The sequence below is a fragment of the Euprymna scolopes genome, chromosome 13 (genome assembly GCF_053919585.1).
Source record: "Euprymna scolopes isolate OS-2025 chromosome 13, ASM5391958v1, whole genome shotgun sequence".
In the NCBI taxonomy this organism is placed as follows: Eukaryota; Metazoa; Mollusca; class Cephalopoda; order Sepiida; family Sepiolidae; genus Euprymna; species Euprymna scolopes.
This window is the reverse complement of record NC_136494.1, coordinates 95328391-95341510: the sequence shown is the minus strand read 5'-3', so window position 1 is coordinate 95341510 and position 13120 is coordinate 95328391. Positions and strand designations below refer to the sequence as shown.

At 33.4% G+C, this 13120-nt stretch overlaps 1 protein-coding gene across 8 annotated transcripts in view; it reads left to right on the top strand.

The window, feature by feature from the left end:
- The window catches only part of LOC145292090 (high affinity cAMP-specific and IBMX-insensitive 3',5'-cyclic phosphodiesterase 8B-like), a 973128-nt gene that overhangs the window by 46117 nt on the left and 913891 nt on the right, over nucleotides 1-13120 (top strand). The window lies entirely within an intron of this gene.

The window sequence follows — 13120 nt, the reverse complement described above, 5'->3', positions numbered from 1 at the left end:
AATCTTAAGTAGGACGGCCTCTCGAGTAAATGTGGTATTGTGGTGACTGAGATGATTCCAATGAAGAGTAGGATAGACACTTCCAGCAATTGTGACCAACAGCAACACCCCCCCACACACACACTTATGTGGCCTTGTGCCTAATGTACATTTTTATATTTCGTGCAAATAAATAGTTCAAAGAGTAGTATCTGTTCTCATGGTGCTTTTCATATTTTCTATCTTTGTTCAGTGAAGGTGAAAGCAGTTTGTTTTTTTTTCAATTTATTGTTCCAATCTAGTGTGTCCTGATTTGGAGAACTGGTTTTCCCCATACTACAAACCGAATTTGCCTCTAACTCTGTCGCGGAGGCAGGTAAATAGCGACTATTAATATTTTTAACTTTTTTTAAAATTATTTTCTATAATTTTCAAATTATAAACGAAATGTAATAATAAACAACGTCTGTTGTTTATGAATGTACAGGCTAAACACAGATCTTACAGGCTTATATCAACACCCTTTTGTCCCTCTGTCATTACGAAATTAATACTAACATTGGATAACTCATAAAATTTTACTTGATTTTTTTTTTAAATCTTCGTATACGACTTTGTTTTAAATTGCCCCCCCCTGACAGAAATACCATTAATATGGAATCCATTTTTTCTATGTTAATACTATCATATATTTGTATAGCACAATCATGTTATTTAGTTTATTTTTTAAAATTATACTGCTTTAATAATCGTAATATTTCTTGTATCGATTCCTTTATAAGACATACTTCTGTTATTTGGTTTCTGAATTTTTGAGATGAGGATTGATAATTCTGTTATCTAGATTATTGGGACTACTATTCTCGTCTTGAGTGTTATTTTCATAACGACATAATGGATAAAGTACTTGATAACATTCAGTTGTAAGGTGGTTGGAGGTTCAATCCTGTGTGGGCAATGCTAAAAAATACCATTGCAAATTATTTAGGACTTCTATCAGGCCATGGCGGACGAAATGAGAGCATGTTACCCTTGTGGATTAAATAAAATGTCCTATTCGAAATTTCGTGCAAATTCCTGAGTTCAACAAGAGACACCGGAAGAAGGTTACATTGACCGAAACGTTGTGAAAATAACACTCAAGATGAGAACAGTAGTTCGAATAATCAAAATAATAATTCTGTTATCTGTTATTGCATTAAATATAAGTTCATCAACGTTTGTTTCGCTAAGGTTCTTTTTTTTTTTCTATTTACTAATAGCTAAAATATACCTTAATCGTTGGGATTGAGTTATGTTTGTAAAAAAAATTGTTTTGTTTTAATTAGCCATAATTTATAATTAACTGAACACATCATCCATATCTCTCTTAATTATCTATGTATTTATCTTGGTCCTCGTACTCTGTGTTGATTCAACCAATTCTCTAATATTTCTCAATGTTTCTGTGATCATATAAAGGAAGAGTGATTCTCTCTTTCCAGCTACTGTACATGTTTGTATCTGTACACACCATAAACAGATGTAAAATAGAGGGCAAAATAAGTCTGTTTACATCTTTGTCCGAATAAATAATAACAATAATATCAATAACAATAATAATATTAATAATCAATAATAATAATAATTAGTGTTGGGACGATTAATCGAAATCGCCAAACTTTCACAAGAAACACTCGTTTAGCTGAAAACATTATCAATAATTCCCCCCACTCTTTATCTATGCCTAAATCTAAACGTAGATTCCATGAACAAAGCTTCTTTCTTAGAACTACACGCCTGTGGAATTGTCTTCCGTTTTCCTGCTTTCTAGCTGACTACAATATGGTTGTCTTCAAGTCTAATGTAAACAAGTTTTTAATGAGGCGTTCCCCTTAAATTAACAAATTTACTGAATTTCCATTACTATCGATTACTATATTATCCAATTGACTACTGTACAGTCTTTAACCCTTATCCTCGAGTGACTTCTTTGCCTTGATAAGTGGTGATGCCTTTGTGAAAAAAAAAAAAAAAGGGGTATCAGTATTGGAATCAAAAAAGATTGTGCCCATTTTCTGATGCCAAAAACGATTCTTTTAATTTTGTTTGTTGTTCAAAACTTTATTTTTCATTGCTAGGACTAATGATGAATACTTATTGAGTTCCAACAACCAGTGAAACTAAAACCTATAAATCTACCCCCGCCCCGGCCAAACACAAATGTTTTTTATTGCGTTTGCAAAAATATATGCCCATATGGGGTTTTACGGTAATTCGAAAATAAAAATAAAAAAATGAAAGAGAACAACTCCATAACTAAAATATTTAGATGTTTTAAAAGAATCAGTATCAGTAATTGTATTGGAATCGTCTTTTCAGTGATAATAATAATGTAAAATTAAAGGGATTATTTTAGTTATGTGAGAAGAATGTCTTAAATTTTTAGTTTCATTTTACTTCGGTTGAAATCCTTCGAAATCAAGCCCTCCCCTACTTTCCCGGGGCTAACACTTGGTCTGCATATGAGATACATGGATATTCGAATATTCCATTTAAGTGCTTTACATCTCAAACACTGAGTTAATAAAGAAGTCAGGAACAAAAATTTCCTCTCCTCAATTGACCATTTAAATATCCTTCTTGTGGTCTTTTGGTCTTAATGGATTCCAGGACAAGAATTCATCTATTCTGGTGGAGTATCCAGCTTCATATGGTTACTTGTAGTAACATTACTTGGAAAAGGTTCCTCGCAAAAGCCAGTGTGAGTTAGCTATACCGATGAGATATTATTCGAGTCTTGAATACCATGTGATTTTGTACATGTAGTCAGGGTTCACTTATAGGGAAACTATCATCATGCCAAGTTGTTCTAACAAACCTCTGTAGAGGGAGGCCTTAGACACTCGAGGATAGTGTCTACTAAGCATTAAAGTTCTCTCCAGGAATGAAATCGAAGTAGAATAAATAGTGGTAGTGATTGTGTCTCAACGGATCACGAGTATGTCTAGTCTTTAAAAATAAGAGTGCTATTAACTTAATATTTATTATTTATTGGCTAGGAGCAAAGTGTAGTATCTGTTCTGATACTACACTTCACCATTTTTGACTTCGATCAGTAGAGGAGAAATTCTTAATATTTATTATTTATTAGCTAGGAACAAAGTGTAGTATATGTTCTGATACTACACTTCACCATTTTTGACTTCCATCAGCGGAGGAGAAATTCTTCTAGATAGAGGCAATTTTTATTTTTGTTCCTATCCAGAGTGTCCCTTTTTAGGGGAGCTGGATATTACCCACATCTAAAACTCTACCCTCGTGGAGAGACAAGTAAATAGGAATTTAATAATATTTAATACATTTATATATTGTATTATATATTTTATATTAATATAAATTTATATGTTATGGTAACTAGCTGAAGAGTCCATCAAATTTACCTCAAACGTATGTCAACTGAAAATACCGTTATACCACGGCACTGCATTGCCTTCTATAAATTACTCTTATATACTTATTAAGCATTTAATAATAGAATTTGAGCCATATACAAAGTAATTTAAATAGATAGTTAAATATAATATAAAAATGAAATAAATATAATTTAAATAGTTAAATATGATTAATTAATATTAATTAATAAATGGATTATTAATAAATTACTAAATTAATTAATATTAAATAATCTATATAAATAAATTAAATAAATATAATTTAAATAGATGCCTAGTAATTTAAAATTTTAATATTAATATGGATATTTTGAATATTTTTGTTATTAATTTCGGATAGTAAAATATCCATTCCTAGAGAAAGTTTAGTTTTTTGTAACTAGAAGTATCCATTGCCTTCACTGACGTGCAGACAACTTTTTCAGACAGGTGCTCGAATGAAAAAAAAACAAAAAAAAAACGGTGTCTCAGTGAGGTACAGCCCTATAATACATTCTTCTGAAAAGGCACTTTTAAAACAGAAGTAAAAGGGGCAGGTGCTTGGGCACTTCTAGCACTCCCGCCCCCTCTGCACATCCCTGCTTGTTTCGTGTTGATATTGGGTGGTGGTTAGGTGTAGATACATGATATAAGTAGATCTCTTCAAATTGATCTTTTTTTTAAGCACATGGTCACCGAAGTGTAATGAGATTTGCCAGAAGCATATTTGTAAAATCAAAAATTAGAATAAACAAACGAAATATCTGCATGATGTGAATATGTCAAATTTCATATCTTCTCTATAAAATTAAGTCAGTTGGACTTTCCCTGTGAGACTTGAACTAACCAGTCGTTTAACATCAATCTATGTTCTTATTTACTTTCCTCCCCACGAGAGCAGAGTTTGACACAAAGTCGGGTTTTTTTTTTATGTGGGGAAAATAGAGCTCCCCAAAAATAATCACTCTGGATTGAGACAATGACAAAAAAAAATTACCTCGGTCTAGAAGGATTTATATTTCATTGAGCGAGGACAGAGAAGATGTAGTGTAATATCAGAACAGATATTACACTTTGCTCCAAAGAGTAGTTTTCTTTGTCATTTGGAAATAAATTTTCAAAATCAAATCTATTTCATTACTTATATATCCTACCCAACCTTTTTTTGGAGGGGGGGGGGTGAAATTTTCGATTTATATCATATTTTTCGTTAATAAACCATTTCTGTACATTAACCAATCACATCCTCACTGCGTTTTTATTTTTTTTTATGGAAATCGTTACAGACAAGACGTGAAGCCATTTGATGTAAAAAGCTGAAAAAATAAAAAAAAAATACAAGTCAAGGTAAAAAAAAATTAACCAATGATAAGTGTTAGCTGGACAAATTCCAACCCAGAAAACAGCAATTTTTCTCCTTTGTCAGAAACATTTGTCATGGAATATGAGATGAGGCTGCTGAAAATAAAGGCAAGGTTCACTTTCTACTCTAGTTGTTGTCGGGTACTTCAGTTAGTAAAGATATATAGCACATCAAAAGGTTGGAGATCAAATTTTTTAAGTTAATGAATTAAATATGTACGCACTGTTTGTAATAGAGTAGAATAATATAAACCTTAAATGACAATTACTCTATATTCAACTGAAATATCGTTTCAATTGTATTTTATTAATATTTTGTGTAATTATTATTTAAGCATAATACCATTCGCTTTAATTACACATGCCTGCGCAAACATTTCCCACCTCACTAAAAAAAGAAAAAAAATCATTTATTCATATCTGTATATTCTAATAATAATTTTTAAACCTCATATGCACTCGAAAACTTGGCTTTTGCGCATAGAAGTGACTCCCTGTGGATAGAAGAGCATGGTATAAGACGTTGCCTAATGTTGTCCAACACAAAGTCTGGGACACTCGCAGCACCTTAAATTCCAAAACCAGATGATGATTTTGTTGTTGTTGTTGTTAAGCGGCATTCATCCATTTCATAAGAATCAGATGATTATTGTTGGCATTCGCCCCCCCCCCCCATATATTTCAAGTTAGAATTCTTTCTAGAAAGACATTTGGTTTTTACGGGAAAGACTTTGTAAAGGTTGCCAACATCTCTAAGAGAATTTTTTTCTGTGGAATGAACTTGATTTGAACTGGCACGTCCAGGTTGCCAGTCCTTGAACTGAACCACTGTGACTTCTATGCTACTGCTAATGATGATGATGAGGATGAATAGGATCTATGAAATGATGTAAATCTATAATCATCTTTATCATAATTTCATATCCGTTTCCTCCTTAAATCTAATGGCAAAGAGAAATGCAACATAACTGTAAACAACGTCATGATCAACAGAATAGAGAATGCTGTTGTTTCTGAATCTTTTCTTCTAAATTAGTTGTGCTGTCAAAACTTACTATTTAACACATAGCTAATTATGTATTCATAATTTTTTACAAAAGTTAAAAGGGGAAAGCAAAACCACTCTTTCTTCTTCTTTTCAACCTCTCTCTCGCAGACATGATGTTGCTAGTCTCAGTCTTTTCTACAAATACTATTATCGCATGTGCTCCTCAGAATTGCTTGATCTGTTCCCTGCTTCCTTTGTTCCAGCTCGTTTGACTCGTTTGTTTAGTTGCCTCCATCAATTTGCTGTTTTGATACCTCATTGTAATACAGCTTCCTATTCCAGTAATTTCTTTCTAAGGACTGCAAGCTTGTGGAACTCTCTTCCTGCTGACTGTTTTCCTCCTATCTATAGCTTTGGTCTTTTTAAGACTTAAACTAATAGGCATTCCCTGCATTTGCAATAATCATTTCATTCTTGTTAGCTCCTTATATCAATTGGCTTCATACCTTATCTGGAGTGATTTCCATAAAATCTATATATCTATAAAAGTGAAATTGTGTGTGTGTGTGTGTGTGTGTGTACATTTCCCTACCAAACTACTCTGACAATTTTCAGTCTACAGACTCAAGATTTGACATAAGGGGTATTGAGATTTGGGATAATCATTTTAATTGGTTTTCGGCCAGAAATTTGGTTGTCAAGGAGTCATAGTTCAACGAGTTAACCTTTGAAAACTCTATCAAACTACTCCGCCAATTTTGTGTCTACAAACTTGAAATTTTAGATGTAGGCTACTTGAACATGGATCAAACTTTTTAATTTGATTTGAGCCGAAAACAATAAATGTTAAGGGGTCAAAATTAGTGCCAAAGTTTTTTAAAAATTTGACTTTTGCGGTCTCTACCAAATTACTCAGCCAATTTTTGGTCTAAACGTTTGAAATTTCATATAAAGTGTGTTTAGACATAGGGCAAGCCTTTTAATTGATTTTTTTCTTTTCTGAAAATTTGCTTCGCAAGGGGTCAAAGTTCAAAAGATTTTATCTTTTCGGTCTCTATTAAACTATTCAGCCAATTTTGGGTCTAAAAATTTGAAATTTTACAGAAAGGGTATTCAGACATGCAGCAAGCTTTTTAATCAGTTTTGGGCGAAAATTTGGCTGGCAAGAGGTCAAAGTTGAAAGAGTTAACCGTTGCAGACTATACCAAATTCCTCTGCCAGTGTTGAATTTAACCATTTGAAATTTTAGATGTAGGTTACCTAGACATGAGTCAAGCTTTTTAATATGCATATAAAGTTATGAACAGTACATAAAGCCCGAGCAAAGCCCGGCTGAACTGTTAGTCTGAAATAAAGAAAAAAATTAACTGAACTCTGACATGGTATATGAAGTCTACAATCCAGACTGCTATGTTGACATTGTATTTTTTGAAACAAAATATTTTTTCATTCTTTCATAAAAGGTCTGTATGCCTTTTTAATCAATCTGAACATTGATCACTGATGTTTGTTACGGCTGATCTGTCGAGTTTAGTTTCCTTATTAAATATGTTTTCTTTTCTTAATGCTTTTGCGCACAGTTTCCAAATTACTCATCGTGCATCTCATGCAAACAACCAGCTACTGTGTTTATTCAGGTACACCAGTTAAAATATTGGGTTGGTTCATTACTAACAAGCAGAGCATTACCACTATCGACCAGAGGAAGAGTCAGGCAGATATGTGTATGCAGTGTATGGAAGTGAAACCTGGCCAACAATGGTTGAGGACATTCATTGCATGGAGAGAAATAATTTAGTTTTGATGGTCTCAGAGAAAGATTCCATCTGGACAATATAGAGAGGTGTGTACAGAAAAGTAGTCTTTGATAGCATAGCTACATTGAAAGAATGGGTGAGGGCTGTAGAACAGTTGCGGTAGCAAGTTCAGTTCACAGAAGAAGGCTAAGGAAAACATGGGAAGACGTGATAAAAATCGATCTGAGAAGAAAGATAAATAAAGACTTGGGTAGAGATAGGTTACTTCAGAAGTCAATTTCTAAAAGCCCTTCAACACATACCAACATGTAAAATTGACGTTAAACCAATGACGATGAGGATGCAGGAGCAGCAAAATGAGATTTAGTTCCAGGAGGCCTTTTTTCTAGATTTCCTTTCCATCACATTTCACAAGAAGGGAACGGTGTTTATTGTCTGTCGCCTGAGGCGCCCTCACTTGTGAAGGAAACAATACTGTGGTAAAGGCTTTTAGTTCTCTCCCACTGCAAGAACTTAGACACTAGGGTTGGAAAGTGGGATTGAGAAGTCAGCACCCCTGAGGAGAGATACTCTGGCCTACAGAAAGTGCCTAGGCAACCCCGTCGGCATTCCCTAGTAAGGGCGCATCAGGCAATTAGCAATTAACTAACCCCTTCTCGAAGCGAGAGAAGGCAAATCCTGGGAGGGTGGACCTCCTAGAACTGCACAGAACTAAACTCCCACCAGAAAAGCGAGGGATCGGATCATTATAGGAATGGTTTAATCTCTGTTGATTTTAGGAACCGAGGATAAAAATCCTTAGCCGGTAAAGTGGTAAATCTTTTACCTGCTTAGGTATGCTTTACGGATGTTGATGATCCAAACTCACCTGAAATTCGATCGTGTTACATATCTATTCTCCCTCTTCCGGGTAAGAGGGAAGGGGGGGGTGAATCGCAATACTATTCCCAAGTTGTTAAGTTTGCTTTAAAGGCTGGACGTTCCATGGAAGTTAAAAAATAAATAAGTAAAAGCAATTTGCAACATTTTCTTTTACATTTTTTTTTTTTTTTTTTTTTTTTTTTACCCCCACGTCCGTGAAAATCTAAAAGTTAAGATTTGAACACAAAAAAGAAAAAGGATTGAAAAGTCTGTCTTTAATGTCAGTCCGAATTAGATGAAGATTGGGGCGAAGGCTTACATTTTTTTTTTTTTTTTTTTTAGATATGCAGGACATATTAAATTTACACCTTTCTCAAATTAACTCATTCAAATCATCACTGCACCATCTGCTGTTTAAACGATGATACGGACACGTTGTAATTTAATAAATGTGCTTAAATATCCACGATTGTTAAATTTCCACACAATCGATAGTGTACCTTTTTCATAAGGATGACCAGATGTGTGAGAAATAAATGAAAACTTTACAGATATGTGAATTCAGTTAGAAGTTTATGAAGATAATTATTTTAATAACAATTGTCGATACCAACTCGGTGTTGCCCGGGAGTCTCTTATTTTAATTTTGTTGTGTGTTTTGTAATACCATTTGAGACTCTGAACTTCTATTATTGTTGGTCTGTCAGACCCAACTTCAAAATATAATTTTTGTCGGTCTGTTGAACTTAAGTTTAAAATAACATTTTTGTTGGTCTGCCAAACCTAAGTTTAAAGTAGCATTCTTGTTGGTCTGTCAAAACTAACTTAAAAATAGCGTTTTTGTTGATCTTTCAAATTTAGGTTTGAAATAACATTTTTCAATTTTGTTGGTCTGTCAAACCTAAGTTTCAAATATAATTTTTGATGGTCTGTCAATCCTAAGTTTCAAATATAATTTTTGATGGTCTTTCAAACCTAACTTAAATATAGTATTTTTGTTGGTCTGTCAAATTTAGGTTTAAAATATCTTTTTTTTTTTTAGTCTGCCATGCTTAAGTTTAAAATATTATTTTTGTTGGTCTGTTTCACTTAATTTTAAAATAGCATTTTTTTTTGTCTTTCACGCTTAAGTTTGAAAGAGTACTTTCGTTGACTGGACACATCTTAAGAATCATTCATCGGGTTTTCTTTTGTCATTTCATTTCTTTAAAATCATTCATTTACCAAAATTGCCAGTAAATCTACAATTTCCAGTTAGCAAAAGAGAATGGACAGCCGAGTATGAGTCCTTTGGCTAGGTATGAAATTACTTCCTCTTTTCTTTGGAACTTGTCTTAAGATGAGAGTAACCTTATTAAGTCCAATGAATAGAGATGCTCTCATGGATTTTTTCAAATAAAGGCATTAGTAAAGGCCTGCAAATAAAGCCGCCTGTATTGGATAATGCCATCATAATCAGTGGACCTGCAAGAGAATTGTTAATTATGCGGTCTAGAATTCTTTAAGATAGATGTCAGATACAATTATTTTGTGGCGCGGTAGAGGTCATCTTAGAGGGTGTTTGTGTATAGCAAAGAACGACACTGAAATTTTATATGAATTGGGATATAAAAGTTATGATTTTAGCAAAGAAACGAAATAGACTCACTAGGTAGCAAGTCCTACTTAAAACATAAACAGCTTCGACAATGAAAAATGAAGAAATACGAAATCTATAACAAAAGTTTTTTTTTTGTATAAGAAATAGGAATATAAAATTACTTTCATATTAGTAAATATTCATAGCACAATACGAGTTTGGGTAAAAAAGTTGAGTTACAAGTAAGTGTATTGGGCAGTGTGGCATTGTGTATGGGTGTGTGTATGTGTTTACTTTTGTTCTTGATATGTGTATAGATGTGCACGAACTGATAAAGGCTGGATACATGAGTCATTGAGTTCTTCTACCTTGCCACCCCTGCCAAATACACAGGGTAGGGTGTTGAGTAGACGTTCTTGGGTTTCTTCCGTTTGGCCTGCTGGTGAAGTCTCTTCAAAACTGATTTGCTTGACTAGGTCTCACTCATAGGAATTTCTAAGTTTACACTGGCTTACTATATTCACATATAGATGTTACTTTTGAGTATTTGGAAAGATTTCTATTGGTTGAAAACTGGTTGGCTTAACACCTTCATGTTGAAAGCTGTTAGCATTAGAAAGCGACAAACGAACTGAGGGAGAAAGGGAAGAAAAGGAGGTAAACAATTAGAACCATTCAAGTTTAAGCATTCATTTGAATCGCATCTCAATGTCAAATCTACTGCAGTTTTAAAAATATGATTAAGGAAAAGCCTATTAACATCCTTAGAGCTCATAGGAGAACATAAGTTGAAACAAATACATTGAGGACATTGCCAAGGCTGTTGCAAAGAAGGTGGGTTCTGTTTATTATGCCTGAAAGTATCCTGTATCTCTTTTTGTATTTTTGCCATATCGGTGCTGGTACATCACTAGTCTATCCCTCTTAAACAGGGTCCTATAAAAGTTCAATCAGCACTATCAACTAAGCTCCAACCACTGTTCCATCACTGCAATGTTGCATTCATGTGTCTGTTTTACAAGTTTTTTTTTTCTTAATACATTTAATACATTTCTTAATACATTAAATAAAGGTCGTAGAATGTTAGTAAATATATGATCAACTATTAATGTGATACAAGCGTGAACGTGGCATTTTTTGATAGAAATATTTTTTGATTTGCATTTTTGAAAAGGAAAAACATTGAGCAGAATCTGAACACCCCCCCCCCCAAAAAAAAACAAATCGAAAACAAAGACCACTTGCAGACATTATTGTTTTTGTAAAACAACGCATGGATGTTTAATCGTTAGGAAGAATGATTTTACACAATAATTATTTGTTAATTTCTTTTAGTCTTTCGAAAATCTGGCGCTTGTAGGCATTCTTTAACCCATTTCTTTCGATTCGCTGCAAGTCAATGTAGTCATGTTTTTTCAATTAACTAAAGAAAGAAGATAAATAAGTTATTCACATTTATTCTTCTGAAAACTTATATATATAATTATTTACTATAATAATTATTAAATACCTACAGGCACTAGTGTTTAATCCTTTCGGGGATCATCAGTGCAGGGTGTCATGATTAATACCAGTCAATAGACTCGAACTCTGTGACAGAAGCAATCCCTGGCTTTATTAGCAAGGACCTAATCCATTCGGCTACCGTTAACCACGAGAAATGCTGTTGAAATTAAAAATTTATTTTTAAAATTCTTTTTAACGTCTGTCAGAGTGATCTAATCATTATATGATGATCTGCATATAATAGCTAACTTGACAGACTTTAATTCAACTGAAAGTGCTCAACGATAAGAAAGGAGTTTCTTGAAGAAACTGACATATATATATATATATATATATATATATATATATATATATATATATATATATATATGTGTGTGTGTGTGTATGTATTCACAGAAAACTTTCTGAGGAGATATAATATTTTATGTAAGGATTTTCAGTATCTGCTTCAACAATGCTCTATAGATCAGTAGAGCTAGGTAGCAAGTTATGAAAATATATATAGCAATCAAGCCACACAATCAATTCAATAAGGATTACAGAAAGGGGACTAAAGGAGAAACCTCTTTAGACCATGGCATTTTGGAGCTAAATACTTCTCATCAGAAAAGGGGGGGGGAAGCCGGCATTGTATAAAGGTATATCTTGGATTGCAGCAGAGACGGACGTGTTTCCTGACAGTCGATGCCCTGCTCTCACTTTTGCCTACTTTAAAACAATTACAGTTCACTGTTTGAATTGCAATAAACGATGTGAAGTTTCAATACGTTTATTCATGTTATGCTTAGTCAGGTGATTTGACCCTGACCAATTGTAAACTAATGATGAATCCGGACTCAAAATTGACTTGCACTTAGGTCATCATACACTTCCAGTTGACAAAACGAAGAATCCATATCTATATGAAGAATATACTGAAAAATAAGCGGAAGATTCAATAAAATATATCAGAAAAGAAACATAACATTGGATTTTCAAGATTTTAGATTTTACTCACTTTCCTCCTATGGAATAATATTCGGAATAATCATGTTGACTCACCGATTCTAATCAAAACAGCGAAGTAAAGGAATGTTGAGCCTGATTAGTACCAGATGGGTGACCATTTGGGAATACCTGGCGCTGTATTTAAGAGAATGTCACTACCTACCTGTGATAACTGCAAAATAATAACATTGTCAACTCCTCTAACAGAAATGGGGACCGCTTGTGAATTTAATATTCCTTATACACTCCATCCTTTGGGAGAAGCTAGTTAATGCCGCTGGCTTTTACGGAACAATTAATCAGTGGACGCTACAAAATTTTACCTTATTGAATTTACTTCAGAAACTTATTTTCTATAGGATTAAGAAATCAATGTCGAATAACTAGCAAAGTCGTATCTGTGTCTCTGCCAGGTGCTCGCCTAAGCAGCAATGCCCCAAATGAATCGATACGGCCAATGTTGAATATTCATCATATTAATTTATTCAATTATACAAACCCGTCGTGTTGGATGTTTGTGTCATAAATCTCTAAAACTTTTCAATTAGCATTTTCTTTATCTCACTGAAAAAGCATCATATATAATATATATATATATATATATATATATATATATATATATATATATATATATATATATATATATATACTAGACTTTTTAACCCGTTACGAACGAACAAACGTTACA